This window comes from Micromys minutus, assembly GCF_963924665.1.
Source record: "Micromys minutus genome assembly, chromosome: 7".
NCBI lineage: Eukaryota > Metazoa > Chordata > Mammalia > Rodentia > Muridae > Micromys > Micromys minutus.
In genome coordinates this window covers 50,634,447-50,650,578 of record NC_137976.1, presented here as the reverse complement: position 1 = coordinate 50,650,578, position 16,132 = coordinate 50,634,447, and the positions used below count along the sequence as shown (strand labels likewise).

Here is a 16,132-nt window from a genome sequence, read left to right as displayed (position 1 = left end):
ATGATTATGATCTCATATGTGGAAATATTAAAATATTACTTTGCATTATGTGACGGTCAGACATAAACCTACAATAATCAGGGCAACAAACAAATATTAAAATCACTATTGTACAATAATATAAGGAAGATAATTATGATAACTCCACTTTACACTTAAAAATATCTTTTTCTAAACACTAATGTGTTAGTTATTTAAAGCTAAAAATAGGAATGACTTAATGTAGCATATATGGGTTTCTTTTATTAGTCGTACTTGTAGAAGTTGTTGTTTCAAGAAAAGATTGAAAAGAGAGAGTGAAGGGTGTTTGAAGCCCAAAGTTGTGGAATATGATTGGAGATCTGGATGTCTGGACTCTTAATTTGAAGATTAGATTTTTAAACCAGACAGGCCAGGATGTCTCAGTCAAGTCCGTATGGTCCTGCACTGCACTGTTGACTGACGGAACACAGTGTAGTAGGACGTGGAGTGCAGCGCAGGCAGCCCAAGTGGAATGCAGGAGCCACTTTGCACTCCGTGCTGCTAACTGTATTTCTTTACTTCTAAATTGCAGTCTTGCCACCCACAGGTAAATCATTTGAAACCACAGATTAGCAGTTTTCTAATTTCTCACAGTCACAATTTTCCCTAACATGTATATTCAGATCCATAAATTCCCCCATGTTGTTCTATGATCTTAAATGTTTCCATACTCTCTGGGTTGTGAAATTCTTCAAGATGTTATTTCTCTAAATTTCTTACATTGTAACTAAATTCACTGTAGTGCATGTCTAGCAGTATCACTATGCAGTCCTTAAAATGGAGGAAGATTTTTTTTTTTTTCCGGAATTACCTTTGTTTCCGTCTTTAGATCTTTTTATTTTCATTTAGAAACTACTCTAAGAAAACGTTTCTCTCTCTCTCTCTCTCTCTCTCTCTCTCTCTCTCTCTCTCTCTCTCTCTCTCTCTCTCTCTCTCTCTCTCTGTCTCTGTCTCTCTCTCTGTCTCTCTCTCTTTCTCTGTCTCTCTGTCTCTCTCTCTCTCCCTCCCTCCCTCCCTCCCCCTCCCTCCCTCCCTCCCTCCCTCCCTCCCTCCCTCCCTCCCTCCCTCCCTCCCTCTCTCTCTCTCTCTCTCTCTCTCTCTCTCTCTCTATCTCTCGCTCTCTCTCTCTTTCTTTCTTTTCCCCCCTTAACAGGGATAAAAAAGCTCCGCTTGACTGGTAATGCATTGCTTTGGATGGGGAAACATTATGAAAGTTTAATTTTTAATTAAATCTGAAATACCAATTATAACTGAAAGAGATTTTAACCTGTTTCTTTTCAGACTGCCTGAAGTTACATTTCGAGACTGAAATCACTGCACCTTAAAAACAAAAGATTGGGCTGCACTGTGTTCCTGTAAGTGGAAGCTCCTTTCCCTTCCTCTGTGTTTCTGTGACCAACCCACAAAGAGACAAAAACTGTATCATAGTAACCAGTCATGAGGGGACATCTGAATGTCCCTGAAGAAATATCCTTAAATGATTTCCTTTTTTAAAACAATGTTATTGAGCTCAATATTTCAGGGTGTCTTTTATTCCCTCGAAATTATGGAACCTTTCTTTTGGCAGGTTTGAATTTCATTAGGGAGGGTGTCGCCCACTGTGCATTAGCACAATGACATAAATCCTGTGTAGAAAGATTTGTGCATTCTTATACCAGACTCTTAAGAAGTAAAGAATTCTTTTGAATCAAAGTAAATTTCGTTTTCTTTGGTGATGTCACTAGACATTTTTAGCCTTTGTGTCAATGGAAATGGAAAGATCCTGATGACATCACAAGGTTCTATAGTCTGAAGATTTGGGGCAAAGCTAAGTAAAAACGCATAATTCCCTTGTGTGCGTGTGTTCCCCATTCTGCTACGAAACAGTCAAAATAGCACATCTTATGTCTTCCCGTGAGCTACAAGGCTGTCTCTCAGAGCCCCATTGTTCCATAAATGCATGTCAGAGTCTACCACAGTCTGCTCTACCCTTATTTAGCTGCTGTTTTGTCAATGTACTTGGAAGAACAATTAACATTTGGGATTTCAATGTCTGAATAACAGGCAGTGAATGGAACTGGAGCAAATAAAAGATTCAGATGCCCAGGGTAGGAAACAGAAGCTTATAGTTGGTGGGAAAGAGACAGAAACTCATTTTAGTGCTGCATTCAGGTTGAGAAACACTATAAGGAAAGAACTTTTTTTTTATGTTTTGGATCAAAATAAACATTTTAGTAATAAAATCAGGTTCCTGGTGCCTCCTAAGTTGGAAGTCTGATGTTTTCTGTCAGAATCTTAAACACCATGTATTCTGTGGGAATGCTGAATGTGGTGTCCTTCCTGCTTCCAGGTTTCTGCCATGCAGGTCACACACAGGGACAGACCATCTCCTCCAGTTCACTGTGCTTCCTTTGATACAGTCTTTGATTAGTGACTGGAGTCAGAACTGGGGGGGGGGGGGCACATGTCTGCATCTTTCGTCTGGGTTCTCCTAAGTTCTTTTTTATTTGTTGGTTTTCTTTTGTTTTTGAGAGAAATGAAACTGAGGACACCTTGGCAACTTGGTTCTGTTGCCAATCCAGACTGAATAAATAAGTAATGGTTGCTAATTTTTCTGTAATTACAACAGTTCAAGCCTATAGACAGTAAGGATTTAAAAAATGAGGGCTCATCTTTATTTAATCCCAACACTTATCATTATAATGGAAAAAACACACAGATAAAAAGCTGTTTTCAGTATGATTAAAAATGTTTTAAAAAGTCAAAAATCTGATATTACTTACTGTAAAAAGGTATCTGGTAAAGGTTTTGGCACTTAGAAAAAGGATAATGAAGAAAATAATTTGCTATAGTTCATGCTTCTGTTCATAGCAGACAGGGCACTAGCCTCTTGTTCTTTTCTAACCTTGATAACTTATACTTGTTTTCCTGACCCGAAAGACAAGTTCCCATTCATCAAAATCCCTTTTGTTTGTGTCATAGTCTTCAGGCATTTCCTATGTACGTTTTCCATTATCTTTCTTTCGTGGACTAGAATTGGCTTCAAAGGTAAACTTCCAGATGGAGAGTAATTGGTCGTGTCCATCTCTCCTGTTGGCTCTATTGTAGACTTATTTAAAGAAGAGAAGCAAGTAACACAGTGGATGCTGGTTCAGGAAGTGTCTTGGAAAATTGCTGTTAGCCGATGCTCTTTTCATTGAATCAGACATTAGAACCAGTTCTCAACACCATAAGATCAAAATTTTCTCTAGAACTCAGACCATCATAACCATAACAGCAGGAAAAAATATTTTTTAAAAAAAGGAATTCGAGTAATCACAATTGGAAATTGGTAAGCTGAGGCTTGGGTGGTGCATTCAGGCTGTGCAAACCATATTGACTGCAAAGACTCTAAAATCATCCTTAAGCATGTGGCCATGACAGAAAGCCAACACCTGGATGTGGAGGCTTACTGATTTCATCTAAAAGTAGTGTAAGCAATGCTTTCTAAGGGACAAATCTCATTCTGATAATCTTTGAGACTTACTGTATACCAAGTAATCTAAAATCTATGAATAAAGCAGAAATCTGAAAATATTATCAAAACTTCATCATCTCTACACATCGTGATACTTTACTCTTGGTTGTACCTATGGCATTTATAGAAAAATTTTCTGGTTCACTTAATATTCATTATGGTGATGGACAAAGATGGTCCACTAGAAACTTCTGGAGTTCTTCAGCTTACAGACTTGAGGATCAAGCCAGGAATCTGAACATAGAATGTAGACTTAGCAGCAGAGTGAAAGTGCTGAAACGGCGCTGAAGTCAAGGTTCATTTCTGTAGAGAACAGTTTTGAAGTGTGGGAACTGGAGTTAAGTTAAATAATTTAAAATGAATTAGATATCATGCTAATTTCTTTCATTTAGCTTTTATTAATCCTGTAATTTCACAATGCAAAGAGGGAAGTATCAGAAGTTTTCTATTATTTTACCTAGACCTAAACCTATCATAATTTGTATCTTGGTTCTGTTTTATCACACTCATGCCCTTGTCTCCCACCTTAAAGAAGATCAAAATGGTAGTAGCCTATGTCTCTGTGACCCAGCAACATGAAACTTCTGTGCTTGTGCAAATATTCATGAAAGCTGTAGTATACAGAGAAAGAGAAATCATGTCATGAGAATGTTAGAGTACAACCCTAGAAATGGCATCAAAAAAACTGCACTCCTCAAACTTTTCTCTCTTCTCCACATTTTAACATTTATTGTGTCCTTCCTGTGAACAAAACGTGTTCATAAACATCCATGGCATATAATTAAGGAGATTTAAATCTTTTTGGTAAATCTGCAAAAAATAGAATCATTAACTCATTTTTCAATTATACTTGATGCTAAGAATATAGTAATGAGCTCTGAATTTTGAGCTAAATTTATAACTTCTTAAGGTATAAGAAACTTACTCAGTACACAGATAATTACAAAATTACAATTTGTCTTCATGAAAAGAACTGTGTACGTAAGGGGATGGTTGGTGAGGTGAATCTGATTGTATTCATCACTCATAAATCATTAAAGCATTATTTCTGAGTTATCAGACATCCTGGACCTCCTGTAATGTAGGCCTAAGGTAGGACACATTTCCCATACATGTATAAACAGAGAGAATGCTGACAACCTTCTGAGATAAGGACTAGCTCATTTCCTTTGTAGTTAATAATTACTGAAGTCCTGTTGCTGTTTAATCTACTTTTAAATATTTTACAGTGTTCTTTACATAACTAAAGAATATGTGTCAACAATATCTTTTACTCCTAGGCTTTATTTTTTCCTGTTAAACCTTAACCATATCTTTAACTGTGGTTAAATTTATCTTATGCAATTACAGTAGATATAGAAGCAATGAAAGCCTTGAAGATTATTACTTTCTATAGCAATACTAAATTTCCAAATTGAAGAACAAATCAGGTGGACTTAAAACATGCTACATTAGTATCATAGGAAGGCACTAAACCAGAACAGAGGTACTATATTTTTTCATAATATTGTACTTAGCCTTTTCAATTAAAAAGTAAATAGAGTTAATAACAAGCCATAGAAAGGTAGTGTCAGCTCAGTTCATGTGATTGCACAACTTGTTATTTTTATAATGGTCAAAATGCCTTTAAAAACTGAAAAAAATGCTAAGAAAGTAAAGTTACATTTACAAAGTATATCCTTTTTGTATAAAACTGTCATATTGAATTAGAGGCACTATGACAGTAAGTTTGAAGTCAGATGATGATACATAGTGGTACCCTGCCAGACAAACAGAAGAAAAGGGGGGAGGAGGCTGAAGGGAAGAAGGATGTAAAAACATTTTTTTATTATTTTAAAATTTTTTATTAGATATTCTTTGTATTTACATTTGAAATGTTATTCCCTTCTCCCACCCTGGTCCCATCCCCCTCCCCTTCCACTTGTCTTTAAGAACGTGTACCCACTACTAATCACCCTCTCCACCCCAGTGCCTTGGCATTTCCCTACATTGCGAAAACATGCCCTCCCAGGACCAAAGGCCTCTTCTCACATTGATGCCAGACACTGCTATCTTCAGCTACATAAGCAACTGGATCAATAGGTCTCTCTATGTGTGCTCAATGTGTTGTCCATAAGAGTTGTGGAGAGTTTAGTTGGTTGATAATGTTGTTCTTCTCATGAGGTTGCAACCCCTTTCAGCACCTTCAGTCTTTTCTTTAGCACCTTCATTGGGGTCCCTGTATTCAGTCCAAAGGTTAGCTGCAAGCATGCTCAGCTGTATTGGTATGACTCTGGCAGAGCCTCTAAGAAGGCATGCATATCTGACTCCTGTCAATAAGCACTACCTGGCATCAGCAATAGTGCTTGAGTTTATTGCAAGCATATGGGGTGGATCCCCAGGTGGGCAGTCTCTGAATGAATTATCTTTTCTACAATCCCTGCTCCCCTATTTGTCCCTGTATTTCCTCCTATAAGTGTTTTGTTCTCCCATCTAAGAAGGACTGAGGCATCTACCTTCTGGCCTTCCTTCTTTTTGAGCTTCATAATGTCTGTGAATTGTATCTTGGATATTACAAACTTTTTGGGCTAATGGCCACTTATCAGTGAGTGCATACTGTGTGTTCTTTTGTGACTGGGTTACCTCACTCAGGATAATTGATAGTTTCTAGTTTCATCCATTTGCCTAGGCAATTCATAAAGTCATTGTTTCTCATAGCTGAATAGTACTCCATTGTGTAAATGTACCACACTTTCTGTATCTATTCCTCTGTTGAAGGACATCTGAGTTCTTTTTAGCGTCTGGCTATTATAAATAAGGCTGCTATGAACATGGTGGAACATGTGTCCTTGTTATATGTTGGAGCATCTTCTGAGTATATGTCAAGGAGTAGATCATATAGATTCTTGGAGCTATAAACTTTTCTTCAACATTGTTCAGAAGGCATTCAAGAAGATAAATTAGTTACTATCAGTTACCTAGCATCACAAGATCTTGAGGTTTAATAAGACCTTTTATTTTGTGGCAAATATACTAATTTAACCGTAAAACATTTGCTTAAGTGTATCTATGGTTTTTTTCTAAATTGTTCTTTTCTTTAATAACTTAAATACTGTAGCTTTTAATTTTCAGATGAGTAATCAATACTTGGATAACATTATTGTTGCTATCAGTTTTGTGTATTTTTGTTTGTTTTAATTCTTATAAATTAGGAAAGTTAAGAACAGCATCTAGAAAGTCTAGGGGATAAGTATGCCCTGGCTGGCAGCTTAGTAAGTAAGTTTCCTTAGACTCATCTAACTTATGAGTAACAACATACTAGCAAACTATGTAGGGCAATGACAATATGACACTGTCTACATCAGCATGACAGTCAATTACTTGGTAGGCAGCAATTTCAATTGTGTTGAAAAGTGGAGTGTCTGGAGATTTAACGTAGTCTTACCCAACAGTGTTGTTGTGAGACCAAATTTGTTGTCCGTGGAGGTCAGTTTGCATCATCTTATATACAATATAATGTGAAGAACTCAAATGACATATTTGATTATTTAGACTTCTGCAGAATAAGGATGCTTCACAGACATCATAGATTCAGGTAGAAGGAGAGATCACTTAAAAGTCTCAGGACTAAGTGCTTTGTGTGAGCATTTAGGAATTTGAAATCTCTTAAGTTGTGGGCTGCCATATGAGGAAGTACTGGTTTTGCTAAGGTTTTTCACATATTGGAAACAATGACTGAGTTGCAGTGAGATTTTACTTCTCTTAAACATTATTTTTTAAAGGTTGATACTACAACTTCTCTGAATAGTTTCCCTCAAATTGGAAAAAAAATCCTTTAAACTGGTTAGACTCTTATTAGCACAAATTTTGTGAAGAGGAAGCGAAGCTCATGTACTAATTTTCTTACTCAGTCACTGATAGGGTACTAATTATGTCTTCAGTAAGTGTTATATATTCTGTATCAAAATTCTCTTTTCCAAAGCATGTTTAGTAAGTAATAATTTCATTAATTCAACTACATATTGACTATTATTAAAGACTACATAGACGTTAGAACAGCAATTAATGTATAAAGCTGCTGACCATCAAGAGTGATCACAGTTTATGAAATGAAAAGACAAATACTTTAGGTAATAGATATTTTAAATAAATGTGTTTATGCATATATGTCCCTATGAAGAAAGGACACAGAAGCTTCCCATCATACTCTTTACTTAGGACATCTCAGAATTCACTACAGATAGGACTTGGACAAAATCATTGTAAATTTTACTTTAATATTTTATTATTTACCTAGTCAAAATGGACATTTATTACTACAGAAATTTTAAAATAAACCTACATTTATATTATTGCTATTGAAACTATCAAAGATTCCCCATAAACAAACTTCAAGGGAAATATCAGATTATTCAAATCAGAATGAGGCAAGAAGGATAATTTGAGGGACTATGTTTCAGAATACTCAGTCTACTTCGTTTCAATAATAACCTACCTTTATGAAGAGAGGATATGTATATGTATGTATGTATATATATTGTGTGTTATATACCCACATATATATGTATATTAATATAAAATAGGGAAGTTAGAGCATAATGATAAGTGATGTTAAAATCTTAGGCTTAATCTCCATGACATGGCAAGTTATGTTTAGTTTTATAAAGGGGGGAAAGAGGGAAAAGGAAGCTCGAAGACAGATAAAGAAGGATGGAAGGAGGAGGAAGAGATGAAAGCACTCCTTTGTCCAGATAAGAAAAGGACAGAGGGCAGAGAAAGGTAGGTGATTTTGGGTATTCAGGTAAGGAGAGCAGTGTCACTACATTTTACACATCTGGTTATCCTGCTGTAAGTGGATATTCTTGGCTTTAGAGCTCTAGCTATTATCCCTTTCAATAGAGATGATGGTGGCTCAGAAGTAACCCACTAGCAGTTGAGGGAAAGTCTAGGCTATGTGACAATGTTTCCGAATTTGCCAGTTCCCCGCAGTGTTCTTTCAGTCGAGAGGACCTATTCAGGGAAGGGTATACATCTTTCTGTATATACTATCTTGGTAAGATGGATTCTAAAGACATCAAAAAAGACATTTGGATAAGTTCATATTTCTGAAGATACCTTAATGAGTTTAGAAAGAAACTAAATTCTCTAAAGTGGAAATATACAATTCAACACATACATAAAGCAGTCATAGCAACTGTCTTTGCCACTTTCATTTATTTATGATCAATGGTGTTGGTGTTTTTCAACAGTGTTTAAGTCTACATTGTATCAAAAGGCTTATAGAATTGATAACAAATGAAACAACCTAGATGCCCATAAACACATGGACAGAGAAAGGAGGCCGGTGAATACTCTGAAATAGTTTTCAACCTTAAACATGAGTAAAATTCTGAAAGATTCCCACAACATGGAAAAAGTAAATCTGTTCACCACATCCTGATATTCTGCCTGAATTGGTCAGGGGCAGTAGAGTCTAGCTGTATGATAGGCCCTTGAAGGAAACAAATTTTTATTAAAAATTGATTTAATTCAAGTTTAGTATATATCTACATAAAATAACATGATCTCTCAGAGTGCTGACTTCTTATTGCCACAGAGACTAGTATGTTTTATTTTCACTGCAAAGAGTACATTTCTGTGTATCCTTACATAAATATTCGTGTGATATGCACACCAACACACTTATCTAATGACCAACCAGAACATGTTGTCAACATAGAAGTTACTATTACTGAAGTAATTAGATCTGAAAAGTGATTGACCAAACATAAGAAGTCATCCTCTTAAGCTAATATAAGTGAAAAGTCTTCCTAAAATATGCCTTAAGTTTGGTTAATACAGGTGATAGTCAGAAGTTAGACGCAGCCCAATGTTCCCTCTGTGGACACACAGACAAGCAGAGTGTGATACATTTCTAGGATGCCATTCAGTTTAAAAAGGAAAGTCTCCCGTGTGCTACACCACGACTGAAAAGTAAAAGCAACATGTAATATAAATATAAAGCATGTGAGCTAGAGAGGCAAGGGTAAATCTAGATGATTCCTTGTACATAACAAACAATGTTCCCACATTTAATAGCAAAGGGGGGTAGAATGGGTTTTCTGACAACTGGGAGTGGGGAACAAATATTTCCATGTATGGTTATGGAGATTTCATTCAGGACAGTTTTTTAAAAAAACTGGACATCAGTATTTGTAATGGTTGCTTAACAATGGAAATATATTTAAGAATATACTTAATGGCATTGCACTTTAGAACTAAAGATAATTAAGTGAACAAGTTTTATGTTTATCTTACCTTTGTTTTAACCATAAGGGGAATGCATTTGCAAATTAGAGAAATTTTAATGAAAGTGGAGTGCGATTGCATAGTTTGGAAGCACAACTGGGCTGCATACTCTGGAGAGCATTAGAAAAGTTAAGGTATATATTTCTTTATTATCTTGAACAACAGTCCCTGCTTTGCTCCTGAGACTGATGTATTTAAGATCTGTACAACACTAGTATTATCCTTGATTCACAAGCAGTAGTGACTGTAACAAATGGTGAGAGACTATAGTTTAAAGAAGCAGACTTCTTTTCAAATGATGAAAAACGCATGGAGTCTCCCTGTCCAGCTCTTCTCCATCTTATTAGTTCATCTTGTTGCTGGGGAGACCCATGATCTCGTTGAAGTTCATATTTCCTCAGATATTCAATGTGGTATCAACTGATCTTTTTGTTTCCTGAAGAAGTTTAATATTTATATTCACTTAAGAATTCACTAAGTAATCATTTAACATAATGTGCTTTGAAATTCTCCATGAGTTTATGCACACAGTAACCACCATGACTATCAGGATACAAAATAGCTGCTTTACCCCAAAGAGCTCCAAGCTCATCTCCATATTTGCTCCCAACACTGACCCCAGAGACCTACAGGGCTTTTCTTATCACTGTGAATTTGTCATTATGAGAATTATTATGCAAGTGAAATCGAGCATGGAAAGGCTTATTTACTCAGCATATTGTCCAACACATCAGCAGTTTCTGTCCTTCAGGTTGCTGAGTAGCTATATGAGTTCATGACAACATTAGAAAGTTAATTTTGGAAGAACCAAAAGGAATCATTTCCTCTTAAGTACATACATTATACATACTAGTATGAAGTAATTACATACATTATACATACTAGTATAAATACATACATCATACACACTAGTATGAAGTAATGTTCTCATTTGCTCTTAACTTGAAAACTGAAGTATACTTTTTTAAGACAATATAAAATATAACTCAGTAAAGGGCACAGGTTTTAGAGACATAACAATTTTTCTAGGACAAGTTTTATTTATCACTACCAAGTCATCTACTAATGTTATGTCTCAGCTCTTTAACTCTGCCCTGCCTCATCAGACTTGTTAGTGGACCGTCTGCTTTGACTTGTGAGTGTGCTCATTGTACTTCACCTCACTGAGAAAATGTGATGTTGGGTGTTAATTATAATGGAATATAAGAATATGAGTTCGAGTATTATAATTGATAAAGTAGATAATGTAACGTTTTTTTTTTAAGAGTAAGAAAACTGCTTCTTCGATGTTAGAAAAGTAAGTCTGCATGTGCTATAAGCTACTTGTTTTCCCCTGTTAGTGATTCTTCAAGCTATTTAACAAACTCTCTTAACTAGCCATAGGGGTTTTAATAATAAGAAGAACAACAACATTAATAAAGCAATATAAAAGAGAATTTCACAAATTCACCTCAGTTTTATGTTGCTATTAGTTTAAGGTATGAAATATTAGGATAGACTATAAATTAAATTAAAACAAACACTCCTCTATGGAAACACTCTTCTATAAACTCTTGCTTTCTTTCTCTGCCTTTCTGATTCTCTCTGCACTCGACAGACCATATAATGGCTTTGAAGCATAAAGATTTTGCTCTTCAATGGCAGTTTAGGGGGCTGTCCTAAAACATCCTAAGAAAATGATAATTACAAAATACAAATACGTGCTGTTGTAGTTATTATATAAGATGGATCATAGGGTTTGTGGTGGTGTTTCCTCCCATCAACCAAACAGTGGCCAGAGAGGATCCAGTGCTTGGGAAGTAAGGCAGTCCCATCAAGTCCCAGGGTGTGTAACTTCTCAGAAGTCATTCAGTGCTCCAGCTTTGATTTCTAGATCATGAGATTAGAATTATTAATCTCCATTGTGAGTCTTGTGGACAAAGAATGGCTTCACATTGAATATTTGCAGTCTGTATGATGACAGGGACTGTCTTTGGCTGTAACTTATGAACGTATTATTTTTTCTGTGCTCCTTCTCAGTAACCCTATAGTGCCAAAATGTACTTCTTATTGTCTTTCAATTTTTATTAACAAAACAAACCATGTAATTTGTTTTTTCTCTGGTTATGTACATGCTTGCAGACTATAACATCTCTAATTTTGTTTTCTGTACACACAGTATGGAATATTTATTATGTTTTCTTTGATAAAAAAATATTTGCCAATCCCTGATAGATAAAGTATTTAAAGCCTGAGGAAGCTAACTGATGCTTTGGAAATACAGATCCCATTGATTACCCGAGCTCAGAAGTGCACATGCATTCCACCTACTGTTCTGTTTGCCTTGTGAGTGAGTTAGCTTCTCCTTTCCTTGGCTTCTTAACCTATGATATAGTTGTGGGAGTGAGGAGGTAATGTATGAAAGATTTCACAGTGCCTTACACATGATTATTGTTGCAATAATTGTTACCTATTGTCATACTCAGTGTCAGTGTATTTAACTGATAGGCTATTCTAAAAAGACCAAAACTCTTCTTATTTTACAATTGGTTAGAAGATGTCACATTTCATCACACAAAAAAAAAAAAAAAATTGGTATTTATATTTATTATCATTTCTATAGTGGGGCTTGTTCATCCCCTTTATACTTCTCTATAATGTAATAGAATGATATTTTATACTTTTAAATTACATTTGTGATTCCTAATATTGATAGGAAAATTTAAAAACAGAACACATACAAGACAGCCTCCAGAATAACCAGCTCCAAATCTGGCATGTTAGAGTGAAACCCTGTGGGTCTCTCATTTTTCTATCCAGAGGACCATTTAACATATATAAGACACTTTCTCTAATTACACATTTTTAATGATTAAGGTTCTAATTTTATGGTATTTCAGGCAATAATGAAATTTTGTGTTTTCATTCCTTTTTCAGTGTTACACAGGGCATATTTTCCAAGATTATTGATATCTTCTTGTCAAGCTACAAAACTGTCATGCTGAACTACATAGAACCCATTGAGGCAAGGCCATAAACACTGAAACCCTTGGTACACTCACTGAGTTAATAGCAACCCATCTTTATGTTTGGAAAAGGACTCACACACTCTATTTTTCCCTAAGAGCTAGAATAAAGGAAAACCTATTTTCTATTGTAATAAAATATAGAAGTCTAGTTTCCCCAAAAGATCAACTGTATGGTGACAATCTCTAGGAACATTATTGTTAGGGGCCATAGGATATAACTTGACTTTTCAAATGTGTCACAATTAAAGGACCACCTCTAACCTTGACTTATTAAAATGGCAAGAATTGGTGTTGCCTAAAATTGCTCCCTGTGTGATTCCTCTCTTGTGTTTACTCAATTTACTGATCTAAACAAGTTTTACTCTTCTTAGACCTGTAGATTTAATCTCACAAAAGAAAACACATCTGTTTTTATAAAACCTGGTTAGCACATCAGCTTCCGTAGCTTACTGTCATTTATAATAAAAGAGTATCTTAGCATAAAAAGAAATACTGGGACAGGAAAAGATGTGGTGATGTTTACTATAAAAAAATTAATGAAATGTATTTGTTTTTCATACATCCAGAATTAAATATGTAGTTTAAAAGGCAAAATTTAATAGAGGATAGGAAGAGTGAAATCCTTGTACACCAGACTACTCTCTAGATCAGTAGAAATGTAAGGTCAACAAATGCCACTAGCACTTTATTTCTGTGTAAATGTAGTTCTGCTATACTTCTGTAACAGTTCTAAGAATAAATAGGATTACAATTATTTGTTATCATAACAACTAGTTATGTCAGTTTTTATCATTGTGGAATAACTAATTAGATTGTATACTTTCTTATGCAGAGAGTCTATTCTGTCTTGACCACAGTGGTATCCAGTATACTCAGCACATTTCAGAATCTCATGCTAAAGAGATCTCACATGAGTTTGAAAGAATGAGTGCATAAATAGATATTCACAAATGAATGAATTTGTAAGGAGAATTATTATTTTATTTATTGGACTGGGTGTTACTACAGGGCCATATGTATCAACTAATAGTAGGCCCTTCAAATATATCAGGAGAGGGCATGCCTTTGATGTGTTTGTCACTCATCCACAGATCTTTCCACTTATCTCTGCATATCAGCCAATTTTCACATTAAGGCTATAATGCTATTTTCACAGAGATAAAGTATTTGCATCAAGACCTTGCTCAGATATTGCCTTCTACTAAAATTACCTTCAATCCCCCAGCTATGAGTAATTGCTTCTTCACTAATGATCTCCCACAACACATTATTGAGGACTCTTTGGACTAAATTTGCTTTCAGAGTTTTCAGTGGTTTATTTAGTTATATCTACCCCATATTGCACTTTCTTTCTGTGCTTTTAAAAATATCATTCAAAATAAATATTGGTGCATTAAAACAGAAAATTGTTCAAAGAAAATAATTTGCACATATTTTAAATTATATATACATATATTTATGAATTAAATATACATATATCTATATGTATGTATGAATGTATGTATGTATGTATGTATGTATGTATGTATCTATCTATCTATCTATCTATCTATCTATCTATCTACCACCTACCTATCTATCTAAATACTTAAGAGTACTTATACCAAGCTCAAAGGTGAGAATTCCATTCCCAATATTACCATAAAGTCAGTTCAACTGCAACTCTGTTTACAATTGAATAGGCATGCCTGTAAGATACCTCTTAGCTACTCTTCTTTTGAGCATTTCTGATAGCATTTCTAGTGTAGCCACTGTTATTAATTAGCCAGTTCAGTTATTTATATAATGCATTCTTCTGAACAGTTTATTGAATAATAATTAATGGAATGATTTTTGTTCCCAAGGTAAATCTCTGGATAACAGGACAAAAGGATTCTATAGATAAATTCTTGCACAGCAGTGGGTCAGTGACTAAGATACTCGGTGAGGGGTATGTCAGTCACACTTTGATCTCTACAGTCAGAACCTTCATTTATTTCTGTGAGTATTCTCTCATGTTCTCTAAATGAAAATATTCTGCCAAGTGTCTTATCCTTCCTTGTTTTTCTCTTTGACTTGTTTTGTTTTGAGATAGTTAGTATCTATTGTGTACCCCAGTTTGGAATATGAACATATGAGTCTTCCTGCCTCTTAGAGGGCATCCCCAGTTGCTTTAAGCCAAAATTTATTAGCATTTTAGCTTATTTAAATTTGGTGTTTGGTTCTTTTTTTTTTTACTTTTATTTTTCTCTTACTCTACTTCCTTTCTCCTCCTCCACTTTGTTGTCCTCCTCTTTTCATCTGAGACTGTGACAATGTCTTGCTATATATACTCCATACTGCCCTTGAACTCACTGTGTTGACTAGGTGGACCAGTCCTGGATTTTGAATTGTAGTTGTGTGCTAACATGTGCAGTTTAAAATTATAACAATATCAGACTCAAATCTATAAGCAAGCCAAACAAGACCTATTTCTCACATCCTTTTATTATTTATACTATGGCAGAATATTAGTATAAATTAATTTGAGAATACAAAAGTCTTTTTTTAATTATTGAAAAACTTTATTTTAAAAAACAAAGATAAATGTACAAATTTTCAGCATTTTTGCATAAAAGTATATGAATACATTTTTTAAGGTTGTAATTAAGTATTTGTGGGTACATATACATACACATATGTATATATGTAACAATAATATAGGAAAAAAGGCTATTAATTTGAGGTGATAGGAGAGAAACTGGGAGGGCCTGTAGGGAGGAAATGGGGATTTTAAATTAGAAAAATTTACTTATGATATAATTATCAGTCTTGTCTGTATTAGTAGTGATGGCTGAAATTTACTGATTTTTATGTGCCAGGCCCTGCTCAAAATATGTGAAAGTGTATCAACTGTCTTCACATTAACTCTTTTAGTGGGTAAACTGATGGACACAGAGGAAAACCATTGAAAGATGTATTTTTATTGCGTGTGTGTTTTTGCATCTATGTGCTGCTATGTGCATATGGTTGCCTGAGTTTATCAGAAGCATAAGATGCCCTTGTGCTGGGATTACCAACAGTTGTAGTTACAGGGAATTAAACTCAAATTCTCAACAACAGCAATACGTGGTGTTAACTACAGAACCAACTCTACAGTCCTAAAAAGGAGGACAATATCCAAGATTAAAATATGTAACAAAATCAAGATTTAGTCCCTGGAAGTCTGATCTAAGAGCTTTATTTACTTTTCTTAATCATTTCATTTTCTTTTATATTCATTTTTTCTTTTATTGACTTTTTAATTTACATTTCAAAAGTGATCCCTTTTCCCAGTTTCCCCTCCCAAAAACCCTATCCTATCTCCTATCCCCTTTCTTTC

At 34.9% G+C, this 16,132-nt stretch overlaps 1 protein-coding gene across 7 annotated transcripts in view; it reads left to right on the top strand.

The window, feature by feature from the left end:
* The window catches only part of ZBTB20 (zinc finger and BTB domain containing 20), a 687,690-nt gene that overhangs the window by 261,843 nt on the left and 409,715 nt on the right, over positions 1 to 16,132 (top strand). For all 7 annotated transcript variants that reach the window (XM_080919186.1, XM_080919183.1, XM_080919189.1 and 4 more), the window contains one exon: positions 1,303 to 1,376. The gene's annotated coding sequence lies outside the window, so the exon portion shown is untranslated. The remainder of the gene's footprint in view (positions 1 to 1,302; positions 1,377 to 16,132) is intronic.